The sequence below is a fragment of the Sminthopsis crassicaudata genome, chromosome 1 (genome assembly GCF_048593235.1).
Source record: "Sminthopsis crassicaudata isolate SCR6 chromosome 1, ASM4859323v1, whole genome shotgun sequence".
NCBI lineage: Eukaryota > Metazoa > Chordata > Mammalia > Dasyuromorphia > Dasyuridae > Sminthopsis > Sminthopsis crassicaudata.
In genome coordinates this window covers 278,720,721-278,743,574 of record NC_133617.1, presented here as the reverse complement: position 1 = coordinate 278,743,574, position 22,854 = coordinate 278,720,721, and positions in this window count along the sequence as shown.

Sequence of the window (22,854 nt, the reverse complement as noted above, 5' to 3'; positions counted from 1 at the left end):
AAAAACCTACCTACAACCTCCCTAGGTAACCTATTCTAGTTTTGGAAAGCTTCTTAATAGAAAAAATTTCTTTACATCAAGCTTAAGTTTGTCACTTTGTATCTTTCACCTTAGTTCCTAGTTATTCCCTATGGAGTCGATCACAAGTCTAATCATTTCTCTCCTACTTGATAAATAAATCAAATACAACAGCTATTGTCTCTCTCTTAAGTATCCTGTTCTCTAACTGAAATATTGCAAGCTTCTTTAGTCAATTCTTGTACAGCATGATCTCAGGATACTTCAATACAATGGTCACTGTCCTCTGGGGATTCTGTAGTGTCTCACTGTCTTTTCTAAAATGTGGCACATGGAACTATATCTAATACTCCTGGTGTCTGTCCTTCCTACTGGTCACAATGCTTCTCTTACTGGAGCCAAAGATTACATTTGTTTTTATGACCTCATGATATATCCTTGATTCCCATTGAGATGCAAGAATCCTGTTTTCACTTAAATTAGAACCGAATCATGCCTTCCTTATCAGGATATTGATATTGTGAAGTAGATATTAGGAAGTCAAGAATGAGATTTTGATTTATCTCTACCAAACTTTACCTTAATTCTAATATTCTATCTCATTGAAATTTTTGTGGATCTTGACTCTTATCATCTAATATGTTTTCTCTCTCTTTGAGTTTTACATTATCTGCAGGTTTCAAAAGTAAGCCATTTTTGTCTTCATCCAAGTCATTGCTTTTAAAAAATGTTAAATAATATAGAGCCAAGAATATATTCCTGTGTCAGCCAGTCAATACATATTTATTATGCACCTAACATTGTGTAAAGCATAGGGATACCAGGAAAAGCAAAAGACAGCCCTTACTCTCAAGAAATTAATAGCCTAATAGAGTAGATAGCATGCAAATGGCTGTACATAAATCACATATACATACATCCATATACATACATATATGATAAATTGGAGATAATCAACAGAAAAAAATGCATTAGCATTAAGGGGAATGAGGAAAGGCTTTTCATAGAGGGGGAATTTTAGCTGGGACTTAAAGAAAACCACTAGATCTGGCCAGAAGTCATAGATGAGGAGGGAGAGAACGTCAGGGTAAAGACCAGGGTAGAGTGAAAATGCTCCATGATCCACTATGAAAGGGGCAAAGTATAAGAAGACTGGAAAGGTAGAATGGGAGTTTGACTTCAAACTTTGACTTCAAAAATTGCCAGATTTTCAGGATTTTATTGAAAAAATTATAGAAAATTTGACATAAAATATCCAAGATAAATATAAGATAAACACCAAAGGCTAATTACAAGGAGCTCAGAGACAAACTGTTTATATTTATGCATGGAAGCTCAAGATTGTCATTAGTGTTTGGGTAGTTTGAAAGAAAAACTGGGGTAGAAGTGAGTATGATGTGATTCTAAAAAGCAAAACAATGTAGGAAACACTGAGTAATTAGATTCAGGAGAAGGGCTGGTAACTTTGGAACCTTACTCTCATCAGGAATGTGTTAAAGATGGAATAATTAATTTATATTTAGAAGGGTATACAATTCTTCTAAATTCAAAAAGAACTAAGAGAATAAAGGGATAAGGAACAGGGAGAGGGTAAGGGAGGGATTCTGGGAGAGGAGGTGTGGGGAAGTTAAATAATATCATGGCAAGGTAGCAGGTATAACAAAAGCAGAGGAGTCAGGAGGGATAGTGATACACTTTACAAACATAATAATAATGATGATCAGAAGTAGAATTTATCAGGAAAAAAAAGTCCAGGATAGTAATCATTGATGTCTGACATCAATGATTATGTCAGACAAAGTTAAGCCAAAATAGATTGAATCAAATGAGGAAAAATAAGGAAACTAAACTGTATGTCAGACATATTAATCAAAATTGTTTTAAACTATTTAAAATAACTAGACAGCATAAGGTTGGAATATTGCTGTAGGAAATGATGAGATGCTGGATCTAGAAAATGTGGAAAGACTTGGATTTACTAAGGATGATATTTACCTTCAGAGAAACAGAGGACAAATAAGTATAGTACAACTTTATATAGATGTAAATGAATGTATGTGCATACATATATATATACATATATAGAGAGAGTATATAATTATAGATACCTATGGATATGTATGTGTGTATGAGTATATCCTTGTTTAATTCTATCTTTCTTGGGAGAGGTGAAGGAGAGGAAAGGGGAAAAAAGAATAAAGTAAAAAGTATTAGAAGAGAACAAAAGAAAATCTACAAGGAAGCAAAGATGAAGTTCTGTACATAACATATAGGCTTTCTTGAAATAAAAATTTGTTGTTTCATATTTTGATTCTATTCATGTTCTGTTATGTACATAGCAATGTTTTTTCTATTTTTAAAGTTTTTTTTTTAAATTAATTTTTAAAGTGGATATCTATATAACAAAAAAAAGAAAAAAAAGTTGTCCAAAAGGATATCCAGTTGAGATAGAGTACAATTGGATATACAAGTTTAGAAGTTGGGAGAGTAGTGAGAGCTGGATAATTGAGAATCATTAGCATAGAGATGATTTCATAATAGGAGTTGGAAAAGCTTGTGAAGTGAAAACATATAAAGGAATAAAAGAAAAGGGCCCAGGACAGTGCTCTGTGGGGATACCCACAGTTAACTATCATTGACCTGGGTGAATTATCTAGCAAAGAAGAATGAAGAGTCAGAAGATATTACTAGAGTAACATCACAAAAATAAGGGGAGAAGACAGTAACAAGTAGAAGAGGGTAGTTGACTGTCAAAGACTATGAAGACATCAAGAAAGATGAAGATTGAGAAAAGAAAATTTAAAAATTATAATCATTTGGACAGAGTAGTTTTGGTTTGATGAAGTCAGAAATCATACTATAGAGAGTTAAGAAGAAAGTGAAAGGAAAGGAAAAATGGGTTTCTATTATATACTGTCTTTTCACAGAATTTATCTATAAAAGAGAGAGGAGACATGGGATGATACCTAGAAGGAATAGATGGATCATATGAAGGGTTTTTAAGAATGGAGTCACTGGTGGACCTGGCTCTTTTCAACAATGAGATGATTCAGGACAATTCCAATAGACTTCATCTAGAAAGAAGATTGTGGGGAGTGTGGGTGGATCACAACATAATATTCTCACATTTATTGTTGTTGGTTTGCTTTTTTTTCTTTCTCATTTTTTCCTTTTTGATCTGATTTTTCTTGTGCACCATGATAATTATGGAAATATGTTTAGAAGAATTGCACATGTTTAACATATATTGGATTACTTGCTTCTAGGAGAGTGGGAAAGGGAAGGGAGGGAGAAAAACTTGGAACACAAGGTTTTGCAAGGATAAATGTTGAAAACTATCTTTGCATATATTTTGGAAATAAAAAGCTATTATTAAAAAAAGAATGGGTTCAGATATGGGCATGTTAGAGAGAGGGAGATTAAAAGTAAATAAGACAGTGGAGATGATGGTGGCCATAACAATCTGCTGATAAGATGGCATAATGGTATTATTTGTGGATTTTGAGGGTCTTGCCTTGGCAAGAGCAGCATCATTTTTTCATGAGGATGAAAAAGGGAAATGATGAAGTGCTTGCCAAATAGACTAAATTTTTCAAATGAAATATGAGGCAAAGTTGTTGGCTGAGAGGATGGGGAATGAGGGAGCTGTGAAGTTTTAGGATAGATCTAAATGTTTAGAAAGGCCACTAAGACCCTCAGTTACATAGCATACATTTTATAGTAGATCTAGTCACTACAGTTTCATGGGTTTTCACCATTTTCATTTAGCCTCTCTTGAGTAGTAGTAAAGACAGAAGATGGTAGGAGTAATCCAGGGTCAAGGCTTGTCAGGGCAAAATCAATGCTAGAGTAAAAAGACATGGGTCTCAAGAAAAGAGAAAGGTGTAAAGTTGAACTAATTCACCAATGGGTCAAGATGGGGAAGAAAGGGGCATAGCGAGCATAGGGCTGATGGTCTGAGAAAAAACTAAGGGAGATAAAGAGAATAGCAGTCCTATTGAAGGGTTTGAAGTTGTAAGGCAGAGAGAGAGTTGGAGTGAAAACAATGTAATCAGATAAGGACATTTCAGAGTTCATGAACATGGAAATTGTACATTTGTGGGCGATGGCAAGATCTTTTTTGCCATTTGGTATGGTGGTCTCTGCATGTATCTCAAGTGAAATGGAGGGGTAGGTCATGTGAAATGTCTAAGTTGAGGAATTGTATGTTAAAGTCCCCTAATATGAGAGCAGAACTTGGGGAGGAAAAAAAGATTGTGAGCCAGTCACTGAATTCATTGATGAAAGAAGGGAAATGTCCAGAACTTTGATTGGGTAGTAGATAAGGATTGAGTGAAACTTCAAAGAAAGGGAATTTACTGAGTGATGGTGGTAAAAGGAGAACCCATAAGAGGCAATGGAGAATGAATTTTCATACTTGTCCATTTCCACCAGTGAGTAGAAGAAAGGAATGAGAGGGCAACCAGTATCAGAAAGGAGGGGCAGAGAGAGGGTGTCATCAGGAAGGAGCCAGTAAGAACCAAAAGATGAAGGGAAAGGGAAAGGAAAAAAAAAACTTAAGATGAAATCAAGTTTGTTACCTATGGAGCAGCATTCTAGAGAGCACAGTAGAAGAAGTTGATAAAATGTTGATAGAATTACATTTAGAATGCAATATTAGGAGCCAAAGGAGGTTGAGGGAGATGGAAATAAGAGAGGGAGCAATGGGGCATGTAAATAAGATGCCATCTTCTAATCTGCTGTTGATCCTAACTATCCTTTGGGTAAAGTCATAGAAACAACTCCAAATCTATCAGATTTGCTACAAGTTAGCCCACATCTTTTCATTCTTTCCTCAAAAACAGCATAAGAAGAAGCATGGTATATTGAAAAGATAATTAGACATAGATATAGCAGAGAAATTCCAATTCTTGTAACCATGGGCAAGTCTTAGCTCCTTCAGGTGTAATATAGGCATAGTATTGCATGTAGTGTTTACTTCCCCCGGGGTATTATAAGCTCCAAATGAACAAAAGTGTGCAGAACACTTTATAAATCTTAAAACATTACACAAACGTCAGCTATTATCATTGTTAAATCTTTGTCAAAATTTTATTACTATGTCTACAATATTTTCCTACATTACTGGTCTTGTAACCCTGTCAAAAAATAAAAAAAGGTTACAATGACATAACCAGTTCTTGCTAAAGCTTTGTTAGTCCTTAATAATCCCTAATTCTCTTTCTAAAAATTCAAAATTCATCCTACATTTATTGCCTACTAAAAAATTTTGAGACTAGCATTCAAATCCTTCCATTATCTGGCCCAGCCTACCTCTCCTGCTCCTGGGCCATCTCCACCCATCCTGACTTTTGTCTTGCCCCTGGACTTCCAGGACAGGAAGAGACAATGAGACTGATGATTTTGCACAGTTCTGCCTCACTTTAAGTCCAATTCTCACTCAGGTTAAGACTTCATCTGTGATGTCATTGGTCCTCTTTGAAAATGAAAAACAACCACAACAGCAACAAACCATTTCTTTAAAAATAAATACGATTTTGCTAGGTACCAGTCAAGTACACAGAGCTATAGTTTTTAGACTCCAATCTCTTTCCTTATTTGGAAATTGACACATTTTTAATAAACAAATCAAAAAGCAGAGCCTCTATAAGACAGGTGGCCAGAAGTAGTTGTTCAGAAAGTTTCTAAGTTAATTAAGGAAAAAATGGTTTAGGAAAGGAATGAGAAAGTGGGAGAAGGAATTAAAAATAAGTAAATCAGAAGAAGAATGAAGTAAAGTATTTTGTAAACTTTGAAGCCATTGGAATTGAACATAAGATTCAGAGAAAACCAAAATTTTTACCAGTTAGCTTGGTATATCTAGCACAGTATGCTTTCTTTTGGTAATGGACTCATTTCTAGTAACTAAATTCCAATAAATTAAAACAACAACAACAACAACAGTGAGTTTGTGAGTTTGTTTTTAAGATTCATGGACTTCAGAGTGGGCATGGAATTTAGAGATTCCCATTTTGTAGCTTGAAACATTTAAATGACTTACCCTGATAGAGCTAGAATTTGAATCCAGATTTTTGATTCCCAATTCAGTATTCTTTCTACTCTATCACACAATTTTATTTGCTTTAGGCAAAAATTAGGAGCCGGAGAAGAAATTAAGACATGAATATAGGATTAGTAATTTTTTATTTTTGCAAGGATAACGATTAAACACTGTTCTTGAGCACTGAGCAAATTTAGCACTTGAGCACTGATTACAAAATGATGAATAAGGATTAATTTGAGATTAGCCATGTTTGCAGGAAAATGTTTCTGTTCATTCCAGGTATTGAGGGACAAAAGTTTAGTTGTACTCTGAGAAACCTGTGAATTGGGCAAAAATGGAAGGCAAGTAGATTTAAATTCAATTTAGGTAAAGAGAAAAAACACTGAATGGGGAGCAAGATATGTTTCAAATTTCCCTGGCTCATTGCATATTTCTGCAATTTATGAAGAAGATGAAAATACAGTGATGAATATTTTGTCTGATAGGAAAAAGGAAATACAGATACTGAAACTATGATGGATATCTAGGCAGCCCTCAATGGGTTAATTAGAAAATTCATTGGTGAAGCCCTATGTGGTAAACTAGCATGTTTGCTATTTAGACAGGTGTAGAAAGGAAGTTTAAACTGAGAGCTGCTTATGCAGATGACATACCACTGTTTGTATGTGCTGATGAGACTACACAAGCCATCTCCTAAATTTATGAAACATATGTTAAAGCAGCTGGTTCTAAACTCAGAAAAAGAGTTGCTCTTGGGTTTGATTGAACTGATAAACGGGAACAGGTGATAATCTTGGAGGAGGCTGGTGTTAAAAAAAAAATCTCAGCAACTGTGATTCTAGGAGTCTTATTTTAGCATCAAAACAATGAAAAATTAAACAGAGAGAAAAATAGAAGCAGGAAAGAAGTTAGGGCCCCTCTAGCAGATTTGGAGGTTATTTTATTGGAATAGGAGTATTGTTAATTAAATCATTTTTTTTCATGTCCTAGAGCCATATGGAAGTGATTTACTATATTTTCCTTGCTGTCCATTTACAAAATTATGTTTTAGGAAGCTGGCAAAATGCCTACTTTTGGTTTTTGTTTTGTATGTGTGTTTTTAAAGCTTATCTATATAAAGATGCTGTAACAAAACAGTAAAAGAGGAAACTCTTAGCAGAGGTCCTGTGGAGACTTTGGCAAAAAAAAAAAAAAAAAAAAAAAAAAGAGTTTTATGAAGAAGAATTTAAGAAAACTTTCTTCTAGGCAATTCTGTTATTCAGAGACATATTTGGGAATAACTGTGCATCAAACATACTGATTTCTTAGGGTTGTTTTTTGTTTATTTGTTTGTCTGTTTTTGCAATACTACCTATCTATTCAATACAAACAGTAAGGATTTTGACAGTCCTGTAAAAATTTTAATACGGAACGTATATTGTTTGAAATGCAAATATAAGAAGGAAAAGCTCCATATGTATATCAGTATTTATAGCAGCAAATTTTGTAGTAGCAAAGAACTAGGAGGAAAACAAATGTACATTGATTGGATGTAAATATAATATTATTGCATTGTAACAAATTTGTGAAATTCAGAGAAACTTTGAGAACAGTGGTATGAATTGATACAGAACAAAATAAGAACCAAGATAGCAGTTTACATGATTACAACAGGAAGGAAAAGGCAAGTAACAATTGAAAGACTTTGAACTCTGAAAAATGCAATGAATGACCAATTGTCATGTCAAAGAACTAACAGTCAATCAACAAATATTTACTTAGCAGTTACTCCAGGTCAAATTTACTATGCTGAGTGTTGGGGATAAAAAGAAAGTAAAAAACACAGTCCCTGCTCTCAAAGAGCTCACATACTTTTTTTTTCTAATTAATTTTATAATTATAACATTTTTTTTGACAGTACATATGAATAGGTAATTTTTTTTTTTACATTATCCCTTGTATTCCCTTCTGTTCTGAATTTTCCCCTCCTTCCCTCCACCCCCTCCCCTAGATGGCAGGCATTCCCATACATATTAAATATCTTATAGTATATCCTAGGTACAATATATATGTGCAGAATCGAATTTTGTTGTTGTTGTTGCAAAGGAAGAATTGTATCCGGAAGGTAAAATAATCTGGGAAGAAAAACAAAAAAAAAAAATGCTCACAGTTTACACACATTTCCCAGTGTTCCTTTTCTGGGTGTAGCTGATTCTATCCATCATTGATCAATTGGAATTGGATTAGCTCTTCTCTATGTTGAAGATATCCACTTCCATCATAATACATCCTCATACAGTATCATTGTTGAAGTGTATAATGATCCCCTAGTTCTGCTTGTTTCACTCAGCATCAGTTGATGTAAGTCTCTCCAAGCCTCTCTGTATTCCTCCTGTTGGTCATTTCTTACAGAACAATAATATTCCATAACATTCATATACCATAATTTACCCAACCATTCTCCAATTGATGGACATCCATTCATTTTCCAGTTTCTAGCCACTACAAAAAGGGCTGCCACAAACATTTTGGCACATACAGGTCCCTTTCCCTTCTTTAGTATTTCCTTGGGATATAAGCCCAGTAGTAGCACTGCTGGGTCAAAGGGTATGCACATTTTGATAACTTTTTGGGCATAGTTCCAGATTAAGAGCTCACATTCTAATGAGACAACATGCAAATAACTGTGCATGTATATATATAAATATGTGTATGTGCAAAAAATATATACATATACATATACATATATATAGTATGCATATATGTTTATACAGTGTAAGTGGGATGCTAAGAACCTTAAGTCACCAAGCCCAGGCTCTTTGCTCCACAGGTGAGAAAATTGTGAACTAAGGCTACACAGTTAATAAGTGGCATAGCTGAAATTTGAGCCATTCTTTTCCCTACACCATATTGACACTTCAATTTAAATGCAGGAAAGAAAAAGATGGTTAATAACTTATTCAATAGGCATATTTATTATTTAATTAGAATTTCTTTTCCCCCTCCATATTTAAAGCAGAGGAATGATAATAAGTATGACCAGTTTCTGTGAAAACTTGATTTTAAGATTTCTTGGATTATTATAAAGTTAATTTTAGTACAAAGTAATTTCTGCTTCTTCTAGATCAAGCTAAGAGAATACCTTGTTCAGTACATTTGGACCACCATTGCCTTTAGTTTTTGACATTTCTAAACTAAGTTGCTTTTGGACAACTTCAGTACTAGTCAATGAACAACCCTCTCTTCCTGGTAAGCACAGATAACTAGAAGCAAAATTCTTTTAGTCATGGATAGGAATCTCTCCAAAGCCAAAGGTTTCTTCTTGTAGAGTTTTTGCCCTTTGGAAATTTCCATTGTCCTGAGGCTAAGCACTTAAAGATTGTTTTCCTGAGAGTTGAAGCACATGGGAGCACATGGAGGGGATCTTCACAATTTCTGTTTCTTTGTTCCATGCCTTTCCTAGCTCTTCACTTGGGGGTCAAATGGATAGCAAGCTCACCCATTGAAGTGTACACCTGGTTTTTTTTTTTTTGTTGTTGTTGTTGTTTAGTTGTTTTTTAATAGTATCTAACTCTTGGTGACGCAATTTGGGTTTTTTTTGGCAAAAATACTAGCATGGTTTGCTCTTTCCTTCTCTGGCTCACTTAACAAAAAAAAGGAAACTGAGGCAAACAGAGCTAAAGTGATGGCTAGTAAATGTCTGAAGTCAGATTTGAACTCAGGAAAACTAGCCTTCCTGACACCAGACTCTATGTTCTACCTGCTGAGCCACCCAACTTGCCCATAATTTGAAATACCCATTTGTACAGATGCAAAATAAACCTACCTTCTGATTATTCCTCACTTTCAAATAAATATCTGAGGTGAGATTTGAACTCAGGTTTTCTTGACTCTATTTATTATACCACCCAGCATCCAGTGTCTCCTTTGCACTGTCATCTTTTCCACTCTTTTCCAGTGTCATCCCATCCCCCATCTGTGTTCTATCTGACCCACTTAGGGGAATATTTTCTATTCAAAATGACACAAACCAAATAGAAAGAGAGAATGTCCATAATGACACCTAGCTATAGCATTTTAGGAGCCAGACTAACATTATGAAAATATAGACAGCTTATCCAAACCCCCTCTCTCCTTCCCCCTTTCTTCTCCTCCCCTCATCAATCCTGTGATTTCATCAATTTAGAGAAGCTCTCAGGAAAGTACTATATCTATAAAGGCAGATCTCAGATTGGTATCTTCTCTTTAACCTACACTCTTAAAGAGACATATTCGTTTGTTTATTTGATTTATTTAACCCTTGTAAAATTAGTATAATCCTCCTCAGGGTCAGTATCATCTGTAAATACATAATTGATTTGTGCATACTAAGTATAAGGTAAAGCCTAGGGGAAATATAAGTTATATAGTAAAATTCAATGCAGTCAGGAATTCCCTGCCAGAAGCCTTTAGATTGGGGGAAGGGTGTTGGAGGAGGGAGGAGATGATCGTTTTCATTGTTTCTCCTCCCTGGGAGGCAAAAGCAGATCTCCTACTTGCATCATTTGGGCTTCCACTTGGGTCTCTTCTTTGTCTTCATCACTCCACCTTTGGGGGGAAAAATGATATAAGTAAGTCTGCCTCAGAATTGCCAACTATGAGTAAATGAGATGTCTAGCCTGGGAATATTCGAGAAATGTGGGCCAACTCTTCCAGGAGGGGGTTATTAACTGCTCCCTAACCCACCCCCACAAAATCCTGACTTCTTCAAATAAACACTTTCTCCACAGGCTCCTAAACTCCTGCTGGAAGTGGGGAGGTAGGGATTGAGGGAGAGAGTGGAGGTGGGCAAGGAAGGGAGCTTGTTTTCTTTTTTAATGTGAGTCTTCCAGTCTATGACACATCCATGTTCCTGTTAAAATATTTTAAATAAATCTTCCCACTATATACAACGTTCTCCTGCAAGCCTTCTGTCTACACAAACCTCCTCATTAAAATGTACTACAATCCACAGAGCCTGTATTTATAGAATGCAGCCAGCATGCTCACTCCCTTCTCTTTTCCATGTACTTGGAAATATTTACAGTAAATTGGATTTTTTTTAAGCTTAGTCTATACAACCTTCTCTCTAGTAAGTGGATATTTGTGGAGAAGATGGGCTAATGAGGTAGCAAGTGTTAGGAAGAGGCCTGCAGTTTAAGTAGGGAGATCTGAATCCAGATTCTGCCTGGGTCCCAGTTGCTGTCTTCTGTGAAAGGAAGGAAGCTAAAATTGCTGGCCTACTTCCCTGAGATGAATCAAATGAAAAAGAAGGAATGAGGGCATTTTGTAAGTTAGCCTAAGGAATTAGTCTAATACGCTGCCAAGTAAACAATCACAGACTGTGCCAAAATAACACCAAAATAACCATTTGGGATTCATGGGTGGGATCCCCAGTCAGATAACTAGGTGGTTTTGGTTCTTGAGGTCAAAAAATCAGTTTGACTAAATTTTTAACCCAATTAAATGAACCAATTAGATACTCTTGTCATGGAGACAAACACAATCTAAGTTTACTTCATATCTTCCCTTCTCAAATTTCTCACAGTACTTTGCCCCGGGCTTTCCTTTCCCCTCTTCCTCCCGGTATTATAATTAGGGGAGTACATGTCTGCCCCTCCTTTCTTAGAGCATAAACTGCTTGGGAACAGAATATCCCCAGCACCATGTCTAGCACATAGGCTGAGCTTAATAAATGTTAAATTTATCCAATTGTTATTGAATTAAAACTCAGCCCTTTGTCAGCAAGCAAAGTTAGAGTCATAAACTACTTTTGCAAAACTGTAAGAACAAACAGTGTGGCGTTATGAAAAGCACCCTGACTTTGCAAGGAAAAGCAGAATATTTGCCTCTGCCCATGCAGTAGCAGAACAGTCTTGGCTGGGCATTTAAGCACTTTGAGCTTCAGTTTCCCAATCTGTATTAATCTCAAAGCCGGTGGGGATGAATGTCCTTCCCTGTTGTGGGAGAACGCCAGTCTTCCTGAGACTTCTTTGGAACTCTTCAAACTTTGAGGTGCTTCAGACTTCCATCTTTGAGATGGTTAGATGGCTAACCTAATTTCCAGTTGTTGGATAAAAAGATTTTGAGAAGACATGAGAGGAGATGACAGTCACTATCATATTCCTGTCTCCAGCTATCTACACCAGAAACTGGGGGAAGTTTTCCTTTGGATTAGGTCTGGGACTCCTCTCTCTTGGTGAAGCTGAGCTTCCAGAGGTTGTTATGTTTTGTCTAGTTTATTTCTCCTGTGTATACCTTCACTGATTTCTCTTTTTCTACCAATTGGAATAAACATGTTTTGTTTTGCTTTTTGCTATTCACTATAAATATACATTGTGGATTTGGAATTTGGTATCTGGGAAGAGAATCAAGTCTTGGGTATAATCCTCCTATTACAATAATAACATGGCAATCAAAAGTTAGCTTGAACCTGATCATATCCCATAGACTAACAATAGTTAAGGGAGCAGATAGAGTTCTAACTCAGCAATCCCCCTCTGAAGAGAGCAGAGTGGCCTCTGGCCCCAACTTCCTGCTTCCAGTCTTGGCAGGAATGAAAGTCTCTCTTGGAGAAGGGTGGGAGGAGAAGAGGTGAAACATGTCTATTCAGCCTCCCTTCAAGCCACATAATGACACCTTCCATATTATACCTTCCATATTATATGTGAGGGACAGTCCTTCATTATAATTGTATTTACCTCACAGAGTTGCTAATGAGGAATGTGGATATAGAGTTCCATTGTAACAACAAGAATTAGCATTGGGTTTGTGGGGCTGAAGCTCTTGCTCTCTTGTTCACTAAATGTTCCCTCATTTCTCTGGTCCCCAAACATGGGGTTAAAACTTGCATTGGTTCATATCAAAGCTCTTCCCCACCCCCCAAAGGGAGAAGTAAAAAGGCCTCTCATTGCACAGTGTAAATAAATCATTTCTTCCCTCCACACAAAAGAAATACTTAACATAGGAGACTCACAAGCATCAGAAGTGACATAACGACTGTGATGCTCTCCTCTGATGTTAAGATTTAAAACTATCAAGCACAAAGCCATTTATAAGACTGCTGAATAGGTATTTTATATTTAACTTTGGCTCAGCACTGTCCAAACAATTCCCTTAAGAATGTCTCCTGTCGAGCTGGAGCAGAGGTGGAGCTCTTCCACCTGCTGGCGATTATCTTCTTGGAGGAGATTGTAGCTGCAGAACACGCCTGCTTGCCAGTCACATTTCCCAACCTCTTGTGCTTATGAGGCTGCCTCCCAGGATGGATTGACACACTCGTTTTGGGATTTGGTCACTTATGTTTGGGGGAGGAACACAAAGTGGCAGTCAGGGGCCCAGGGCCAAGGCTTGCTTAAGCCACCATAGGTTCTATGGTGGCCATGTGCTCCTTGTGAGTTCCACATTTCTACCAGAGTCAAGGAGGGATAGAATTCCTCCCAGGAGGGGAAAGAGGAAGCAAGGTGTTGGGACCAGAGGCTACCACTTTGCTTTCCTCAGAAAGAGGGGATACCAATTTGGAATACTATTACCTTAAATATTATTAATCTAAGGCAAAGATTCTAAAATGCTTCTCACTTGTAACTTCCTTTCCCCCACGAATTTTGCTTATATACTCGAGGGGTATATAAAATGGTATGCAAACCGATGATAAACTATGATTTTGTGACCACTATACTCAGTTATAAAACCCCATATGGGGTCAAAAACCACAATTGAAGAACTTGGGGTCTAAGGAATATAATTTTATGATTTAAGTTAAATTTCAGAACACTTCATTAATGGAGAAAGAGGATCCCAAGCTCTAAATCTAGGACTTGACTCCCTTCTTAACAAATATCAGTTTCACAATGAACACACATAGCAAATAGGAAAGATTGATCCACATGTATAGCAAAACAGAAATCAAAGAGAATATATATGCATATAAACCAGACAAAACAAAGTGAAAGAGCTCTCACATTGGGGTGAGTAAACTTAGCTGTCAAGAGATTCCCAGATCTCATTGAGAAGAAAGTTCCCCAAAGTCTCTTCCATGAACATAATTCTTCATGTCAGCTTCTTTCCAAAAATTTTTTTTCTCTTCTCATGCTCCCAAAGAGAAATAGGAATCCCTCATGTTTTCTTTCTGGAAACTGAAAGTCAAAAAAACTTAAAGAGCCTGGATCTCTTTTTTTCTCCTCCTCCTCTTTCCAGATTTGCCCCACTCTTCACATAGGCATGAGATGTTGATCTTCACCATTAAGGGGAGAATCTCAGTTCACTAGATTTGTGAGTACACACACACATGCGTTGTTTTTATATATATATATGTATACACAAATGACTTAGTGATTTCATCTAATATGTCTTGTATGAAGAGTAGCCATTCTCCATGATATGTGTATGTTTCTATTAGTTTCGCTATAAATTAGGACATCTTTTGCAAATGTGAACTGTTTCTTTTAAGATGGGCTGGAAGCTGAATGATAGAAACAAGATGGCCCTTGCAGCTCCCTGATATTGTGTGTCTGAAATGAATTATCTGTTATAGATGGAGTGAAAAAAGTGGAAGTGAGTCCAAAGGGAAATGGGCTTCAAATGAGGAAGTGACAAAGAGAAAGGAAGAAAACATGAACTTAATAAGAAAAAAGATAAGAGGGGATAAAAAAAAAAAAAAACAAGAGGAGGTAAAAACAAGTTGCTGCAGAGAACAGAATAATTGATAGAGACCAAAAGAATCCAGACAGTCAATGCTAGAGAGAAAACTTTTTGTATGAAAGTGACCTGGGGCAGTAGAAGAAAAAAAGACTAATTGAAAAGGTTGTGATCAGAATACAGGAGTACAGACCATCAGCTCATAGCTCCCAAGTTCCAATTTCAAGATGGAATATAAAGCTGTATCTGGCCTTCAGTCAGAAAAGTCCTGGTTTTACCAGTACCTGGGTTCAGAAATAGCCAAGCAGCCTAGGGGGTGAAACATGTTGAAACAAAAAAAGCCAGACATGTATTAAGCTGTGCCAAGAATCTATGAATAAGCTTAGTGCCTGCAATTTAACTATCTGTGTATAGTTTATACACCTAAATTCCTCTTGTTGTGGTAAAGAATATTTTACCCTCTAAGTAGCTACTTTATTGTATCATAATGCACTATTTACTCACTCAAAATGATGGAGAGATTCACAGTCCTAACACTATATAGTCTAAAAAAATTCCTCAGTCTTTTGGTCAGGAAGAGTGGAATTAATCTGAGTCAATTGTAGCAGAGATAAGAGTTGGAGAATATATTTGAAAGTATCCTGTACGATTTCAGCCTCCTTGGCTGGCTGAGAATCTGAAAATTTTTCTGTTTTTACTTTCAAAATTAAATAAATCCATGATAGGAATTTATTTCATTATCATTTCTGCATTCCTTTAAAAGAAAATATTACCATATTACCCCTCAAAATGAAAAATTGCAGGTAGTTGAAGATTAAAGTGAAACAAGATTTATTATGTTAAGTTTACAAAAGTATTTTGATAGTATGCTAAGATGTAGGATGCTATCTTCTATTCTAGAAGGTTAGTCCTTAAAATAAGAAACATAAATTAACAATAACCATGTATATAAATATTCAGAGTTTTTAATAATCAGGGAAATGCAAATCAAAATGATTTTGAAATTTTGTCTAATACCTATCAAATTGGCAAATCAATCTATTAATCACCAAGCATTTATTAAGTGCCATTTATCCACCAGACTATGCCCCAGGTATTAGAGATTCAAATACAAAGAACAAAATAATTCCTACTCTCAAGGGACTAATAACCAAGAGATTGAATCTCTGATTTTATTGGGAGGAGAAACTCTAGATTGAGGAAAATTCCTGTAGTAATGTACAAAGACATCTTCTCTAAAATTTAAACATTTTTCTATGACAGGGGGAAACAAACTTTTTCTATAAAAGACCAGATGGTAAATATTTTAGGCTTTGTAGGCCAAAATGCAAAACTGAGGATATTATATAGGTATTTATGTAATAAGAAAAAGACAAATTTTCACAAATTTTTATTGACAAATTTCAAAATATACCCATAATAATTGAATATCTTTTTTATAATACAGGTATACTAATGAGAAGAATGTCATTCTATTTTTATGAATAACATTTCACTTAATCATGGTTTAAAGTTAGTATTCAGTGGCAGTTAGGCGGCCCAGTGGATAAAGCACTAGCTGTGAAATCAGGAGGATCTGAGTTCAAATCCAGACTTTGATAATTAACACTAGTTGTGTGATCCTTGGCAAATCACTTAACCTCAATTTCCTCCCTCTCTTCTTCCCCTCTCCCCCCAATATTGATATCATCCATGGGCTAAAACTGTAATTGAGCATATTCATTGCTTACAAGACATTTACAGAATTCTGTTAGAATCTACTTTTGATATTTGTCTTTTAGCATATTATTACATTGTAGATTAATCACTTCCAATTGAAGATTAGGTGGGAGCTCCTCAATTGTAGTATTAATTAGATTTTGAAATGTGGAGATTAAAAAAAAATACTGCTGAAACTGCCGTTTGAATTCAGAAAATAGATCTATTGCAAATGTATGGGAGTCTTGTTGGTGTTCAGTCCTGTCCACTTTTTGGGTTCCCATTTGGGGGTTTTCTTGTCAAGGATACTAGAGGTTTACCATTTTCTTCTCTAGCTCATTTTATAGGAAAAAGATTCTTCCTGACTTTAGGTTCAGTCCTCTATCTATCAGTACCATCCAGATGACTGTTGTATGAAAATATCTACTGCAAATTTATGTGAGAGATATCACTTATTATTTCAGCTTTCAGTAGCATGGGAAATCAAGTTTGATATTCATTACTTGTGATTCAAACATATATTTTTTGCTATCCAATTAATGTTACTGCAATATAAATTTTGCATTTAAACATTGTTTTGCCTTGTAATTTTAGGCTGAATTCATTAAGATACATTGTTGGATCTGTAGCAAAAGCCAATTTCCAAAACTATTCAGTGGTCAATAATAATGACTGAAGGCAGTCCTAGTTCAGAAAAGAAAAAAGCATAGTAAGTTAAAATATATATATATATATAATAAATTTTTTCTCTTCTTTTCTTTTTTGACATGCCCTGGACATTTAAAAAATGTCACAGTATGGCAATAAACTTAGCCTTTGAAACACTGTAGAGTTATAACCTTGACCTTCCTGCAACCACAGCAGTGCCAAGTGCCAAGAGTGCTCTACACCCTCTCTTTCAAAAACTACCCGAGTCTGTCATTTGTCATGTAAAAACAACAAGAGACAATATACATAGCTGTGCTTCAACAAAATTTTATTTAAAAATATTTTTTAAAACTACCTATTCTTAGTTTACTTTACCCCAGAGCACAGAGAGTTTAAATGATTTTTTCCCTGGTCAATTAGTTGTGTCTGACTCTTCCTGACCCCATTTAGAGTTTTCTTGGCAGAGATACTGGAATGATTTGTCATTTCTTTCTCTGGCTCATTTTATAGATGAGGAAACAGAGGCAAGTTAAGTGACTTGCCCAGGGTCACACAGGTAGTACATCTCCGAGGCTAGATTTGAACGCACATCCTCTTCAGCACTCTATCCATTGTGTCACCTAGCTGCCCAAATAGTTTTCTAGCTTATGTCAAAGATTAGAACCCCTTCACCAATACAAGGGACAGTATCTTTATGGTTTGGGAATCACTTTTCTTCCTCATAGGAATCTAGATTGTTGTGCCTTCCAATTTAGCTCTGCTAGCAATTACTACTTGCACTCTGGTTGTCTTTGATGCATCCATCAATTGTCTTCAGATCTGGCTCATGCCCCATAAGGGTGCACAGGCTGTCTATTAAAGACTTAACATAAGTAAGCAGCTGGAGGGCATGAGCAGCTTGGCTCCATCCTGATCACTATTCTCTCACATTGCTATTAACCTTCAAAAGTTCCTGTGGTTTTTTTTGGTTAATGACTCACGTTCTTTCAGGTCTGTCTGCACCCACCTGTGGCCACAAACAAGGCGAATGAAATTGACATCAGCATCTCAGGAGTACTGCTGGGACTGTTATACTTGAGCCCAAGCAATCTACTTCATGAGGATGAGATGAGGGAAGCATAAAGCTTGACAGCAACTCCTCTGAAAAAAGCTCCTGTGGTTTTAGTGGAATGCAAGCTCAATATGAGTCAACAGTATGGCATGGCACCCAAGAGAGTTTATGCAACTGGAAACTGTATTAAGAAAGACAGTGTCCCCAACAAAGGGGTGGTGGTACTACTGGTCTGAGCAAACTGCTTCTAGAGTATTGGGCTCAATTCAATTTTTCAGGAAGGATATTGAAGGCCGGAATAAGCATTTATTTTGCACTAAATTGTTTTTTGCAAAAATGATCTCATTCGATCTTTACAGTGATCTTTGAAGAATGAATTAGGTGCAATTAATATTCCCCATTTTACAGTTAGGGAAATTGAGGCAAACCGATTAAATAATTCATCCAAGTTCATATAGCTAATAAGTGTCTGAGACAGGATTTGAACTCCAGGTCCAGTATTTTATTCAGTGCACCACATCTCCCTTTGACAAACTAGTGAATGTCTTCGTTTAGAAGGAAGGCTACAAGAATAGTGAAAGGCCTTAAAATCATATGTCATATGAGGCTCTATTGATAGAATTGAAGATGGCAAATCCAGAGACTTAGATGGGACATGATAGCTGTGTGGCAAAGTGGAAAGAGACCTGACTCTGGAGTCAAAGGGACTGAATTCAAGTCCTGCCCATGTCCTTCCTACTTGAATGACTTTGTAACAAAATCTTTTAGGCCTCCATTTCCTCATCTGTGAAACGATGGAAAAAGTACTCTATGGCTCCTTTAGTCTCTTTGAGCTCTAGATCCAAGATATTATGGTGCCATGAAAGCTGTCTTCATCCATTTTAAAAGATTTTTAAGTTGGAGAGGGATTTAACTTGTTGAACTTGGCCCTACTAGACAGTCCGAGGAGCAGTGAATGACAATTTCACCTCCCATGCTTACAAAATAAGAGGATTAGACAAGATGACTTTTTCAGTCTTTTCTATTTCTATAAATATGATCCTATGATCATTTAAAGTTGCAAAGCTTTAGTCTGATGTAAGGGAAAATGTCAATAATTAATTCAATTTAATTCATTCTCATAAAGATTTATTAAGTATGAACCATGAGCAAGGTACTGGATTAAATGTTCAAGCTTACTTAAATAACTTACATTTATCTATGCAGATAAATAAATATATACAAATAGAGCGAGAGCGAGAGCGAGAGCGAGAGAGAGAGAGAGAGAGAGAGAGAGAGAGAGAGAGAATCATTTCAAGAGGGAGAGAGTTCTAACTGAGAGCTCAGAAAAGGATTCCTATAGGACTAGAGAACTAGACATGTAAGGGAGCCAAGGACTCTATTTGGTGGAAGGAGAGATAAAGTGTATTCCAGGTCCAGACTCAGAGAGAGAAAGCAGTATGTAACTATGGTAACTGAACATCCCTGTTTAACCTTAACAGAGAGTACATTGAGAAAAGTAGTATAAAATAATACCAGAAAAGTAAGAAGGTATAATATTGTGAATAAATAAAGAAAAAATAGATTAAGCCTCTATTTTAATATTGTAGGTGAGAAATGATGATAGGGCAGGAACTGTATGAGTGGAAAGGAGACAGACATAGATGTTGTAGATAGAATCAATAACTTGGCAACTGATTGGGCATAGAAATTTAAGAATTAATAGTCGAAGGTGACTTTAGGGTTTTGAATCTGGAATTTGGAGAGAATAGGTATATTTTTATCAGATAAGAGGGTAGTTTGGAAGAAGAATTGGTATGAGAAGAAATACACTGAGTTTCATTTTGTTGAGTTGATGTGCCTATGGGACATCCAAATGTAAATGTTCAATAAGATGCTAATAATGTGGGATTTCACACATGTGTGTGTGAATAGATAGATAGATTTGAGTTCTTTGATTGGATATGACAATTGAACCTATGAAAATGGATGAGATCATGAAGGAGAGAATAGAGGAAAAAAAGGGAAGAGGAATCAGGACAGATTCTTGAGGGATAATCACATTTAGTAGGTAAGAGAAGGATAATGAGATTGAGGAGGGGTAGTAAAAGAAAAAGAACCAAGAAAATCCAGCAACATGGAAGCCCAAGAGGAATATTGGGAGTCAAAGGAGTATATTCAAGAAAGATAGCAGTGTTGACAATGTCAAAAGCTATGGAGTGGAATGAGCACTGAGGGGAAAAAAATCACTGAGGTTAATAGTTAAGAACTCATCAGTAAAGATGAAAAAACTAATTTCATTTAATTGATGGAGTCACAAGTGGTTGAAATGAGAGTAAGAGGTGAGAGGATAGAAGCAATAAGTCTAGGCAATCATTTTGGGGAGTTTGGCAAAGTCAAAAAGAAAAGATAAAGAAGGGTATCCTGAGGGGAATAGCTCAGATTGGGCTGCCATAAGAGGTATGGTTTCTCCCTGTGTAGTAAGGGTCACTGCCCATTCCCCACTCCCTCCCCCATCCAATTGATCAATCAGAGACTTGTCTTAGAAAAGGCAAAAAGAAATTTATTTTTTTTTCAATGAGAGAGGACATCCCTAGTATCGACTAAAACTGTGTCAGTAAGGGAGGGCAAGGGTGAACAGTTCTCAGCAGGTAGATCCTAAAGTGGAGTCCCTCCCCCCACCCCACCCCTGTCCTTTAGAGATTCTGTCAGGAATTTTCCCCAGCAATGAGTCCAAAACAGAGATGTTTGCTTAACAGGTAGGAAGACTTGTCCTTTTACCCTTCCCCCATCCCCAGTGCATCCAGAAGTCTTCTACAGAGTAAAGAACAAAAAAGGTTCTTTTTAAATCTCAGACCACCACTCCCAACACAAAGCCCAATCCCTGCCTCCAAGGAGCTTGCATTCTTTCATTCTTTTGAGGGAGATAACCTCCTTTTCTACTACCCACCCATGTCCCTGTGGATCTCAGTTTTCTAATTTAAGTTTCATTTCTCTGATTTAATTTTTATAATTGGGGAAACAAAACAAATATTCATCTGTTTCTCATATCCCACATTAGAGATTTCTAGTAAATGTTGAATGACCCCTTATGAGGGATTTTGTACAGGACAACCCTGTTCGGATATGGATTGGCCTGAATAACTTTTAATTTCATTTTAGAAATCATTTTAAATTGGAAACTTGCTAATTCATATAAATAGGGGAATACATATGAAGTGATATGGAGATTTTTTTCCCTAAAAATTGGTCTGTTTTTATAGGTGGGGCCTTCTGTCATTGAAGATCACCAACAAAAGCTTGGGGTGTTTTAGATAGGATTTTTATTTGTGGGTATATTAGATTAGAACATATCTTAAAGTTTTCCATTCCTGACTCCTTTTCACCAAAAAAAGTTTTACACAACCTCGGGTCTATAGGCATATTTACAGATAATAAATCATAATTATTTTAAAACAATTCTTGGATGTACAAATAATTTTATCATTTATTAAAGATGAAAGCAAATTTGCATACTAATGTGATTATGTGCTTACTTATTTTTAGATAAAAACTAAATCTTGGTAGAATATTTGATATCTTTTACTGTTGCCAAATTTTTCATGACCCCTACATTTAGTTACATGATTTCATATGGAGTCACAACTCAGTTTAAGAACTTTGGATTTGAGGACCTCTGAGAGTTCTTCCAATCTTTAAAACCTGTTATTCTTTGATTCTGTGAAGAAAACCGAATTAAAAAAAAAAAACATATATAATGACTATAGCTATGTAGTGAAGGTCAACAGTGACAATAAATTATATACACTGACTATATTCACCTGTCAGGAAAAAGTCCACCCAGCTATTATTAGATATAGCCAATTCCCAGACTATTCTGTCTGTACTGAGTGATTGTGATGATGGAATTCTTTTGTCTATACCTCAAACCTTTGTGCATCTTTAAACAACCTTTGAGATATTAATTAGCATATATTTAGACCTAGTCTGCTGGGTGCATCCTATCTGGCTCCTCAAACTCCCCCACCAGGGTTGAACACCCTGGTATTTCTTCTCTTCCTTGATCCCCCCCCCCCCTTGAGTTCTAGTCTTTACATCTGGAAAATCCACAAAGCTATATTTCCCCTATAAAGAATCTGCTTATGATGAAGAACTTTGCTAAGTTTTTTTTTCAAGATTAAACCCACCATGAGTTTCTCTCTTTCTCTACCTCATAGTGCCTTTTCTTTAATTTTTCTTTTCTCCTTATTCTAGCTAACTGGTCAGTCTAACTTGCCAGTCAATGGCTAACTTCCATCTCATGGGAGTATTTCCTTTAATAATTGGGAGTTCCCCTGAGGAATTGTCTTTTTCCTTGGTAACTATATGGTCTCCCAACTTTATTTCATATTTGCCACTCCTGGTGTCTATTTTACATTTTATTTTTGTCTGCAACCTAGTACCTTAAATAAACTTTTTTTTTTTTTTGCCAAAGGGAATGACCATTGTGAATTTGTCACATGTTTATTTTGAACTAGGAATTGCTACCCCAACTTCATTATATATTACATGTATCTATATATGTGCATACATACACACATATATATCTCAGTATGAATATGTGTATATGTTTATGTACATATGTATCTATAAGCTATCTATCTACCATTTATAGGAACATGGAGATATACATACATACATACATATATATATATGTATATATATATATAGGATCTCAGAGGCCACAGTATAGCCTCTTTATTTTATAGAAAAGGAAACCAAGAACCAATAGAGGAGAAGTAAC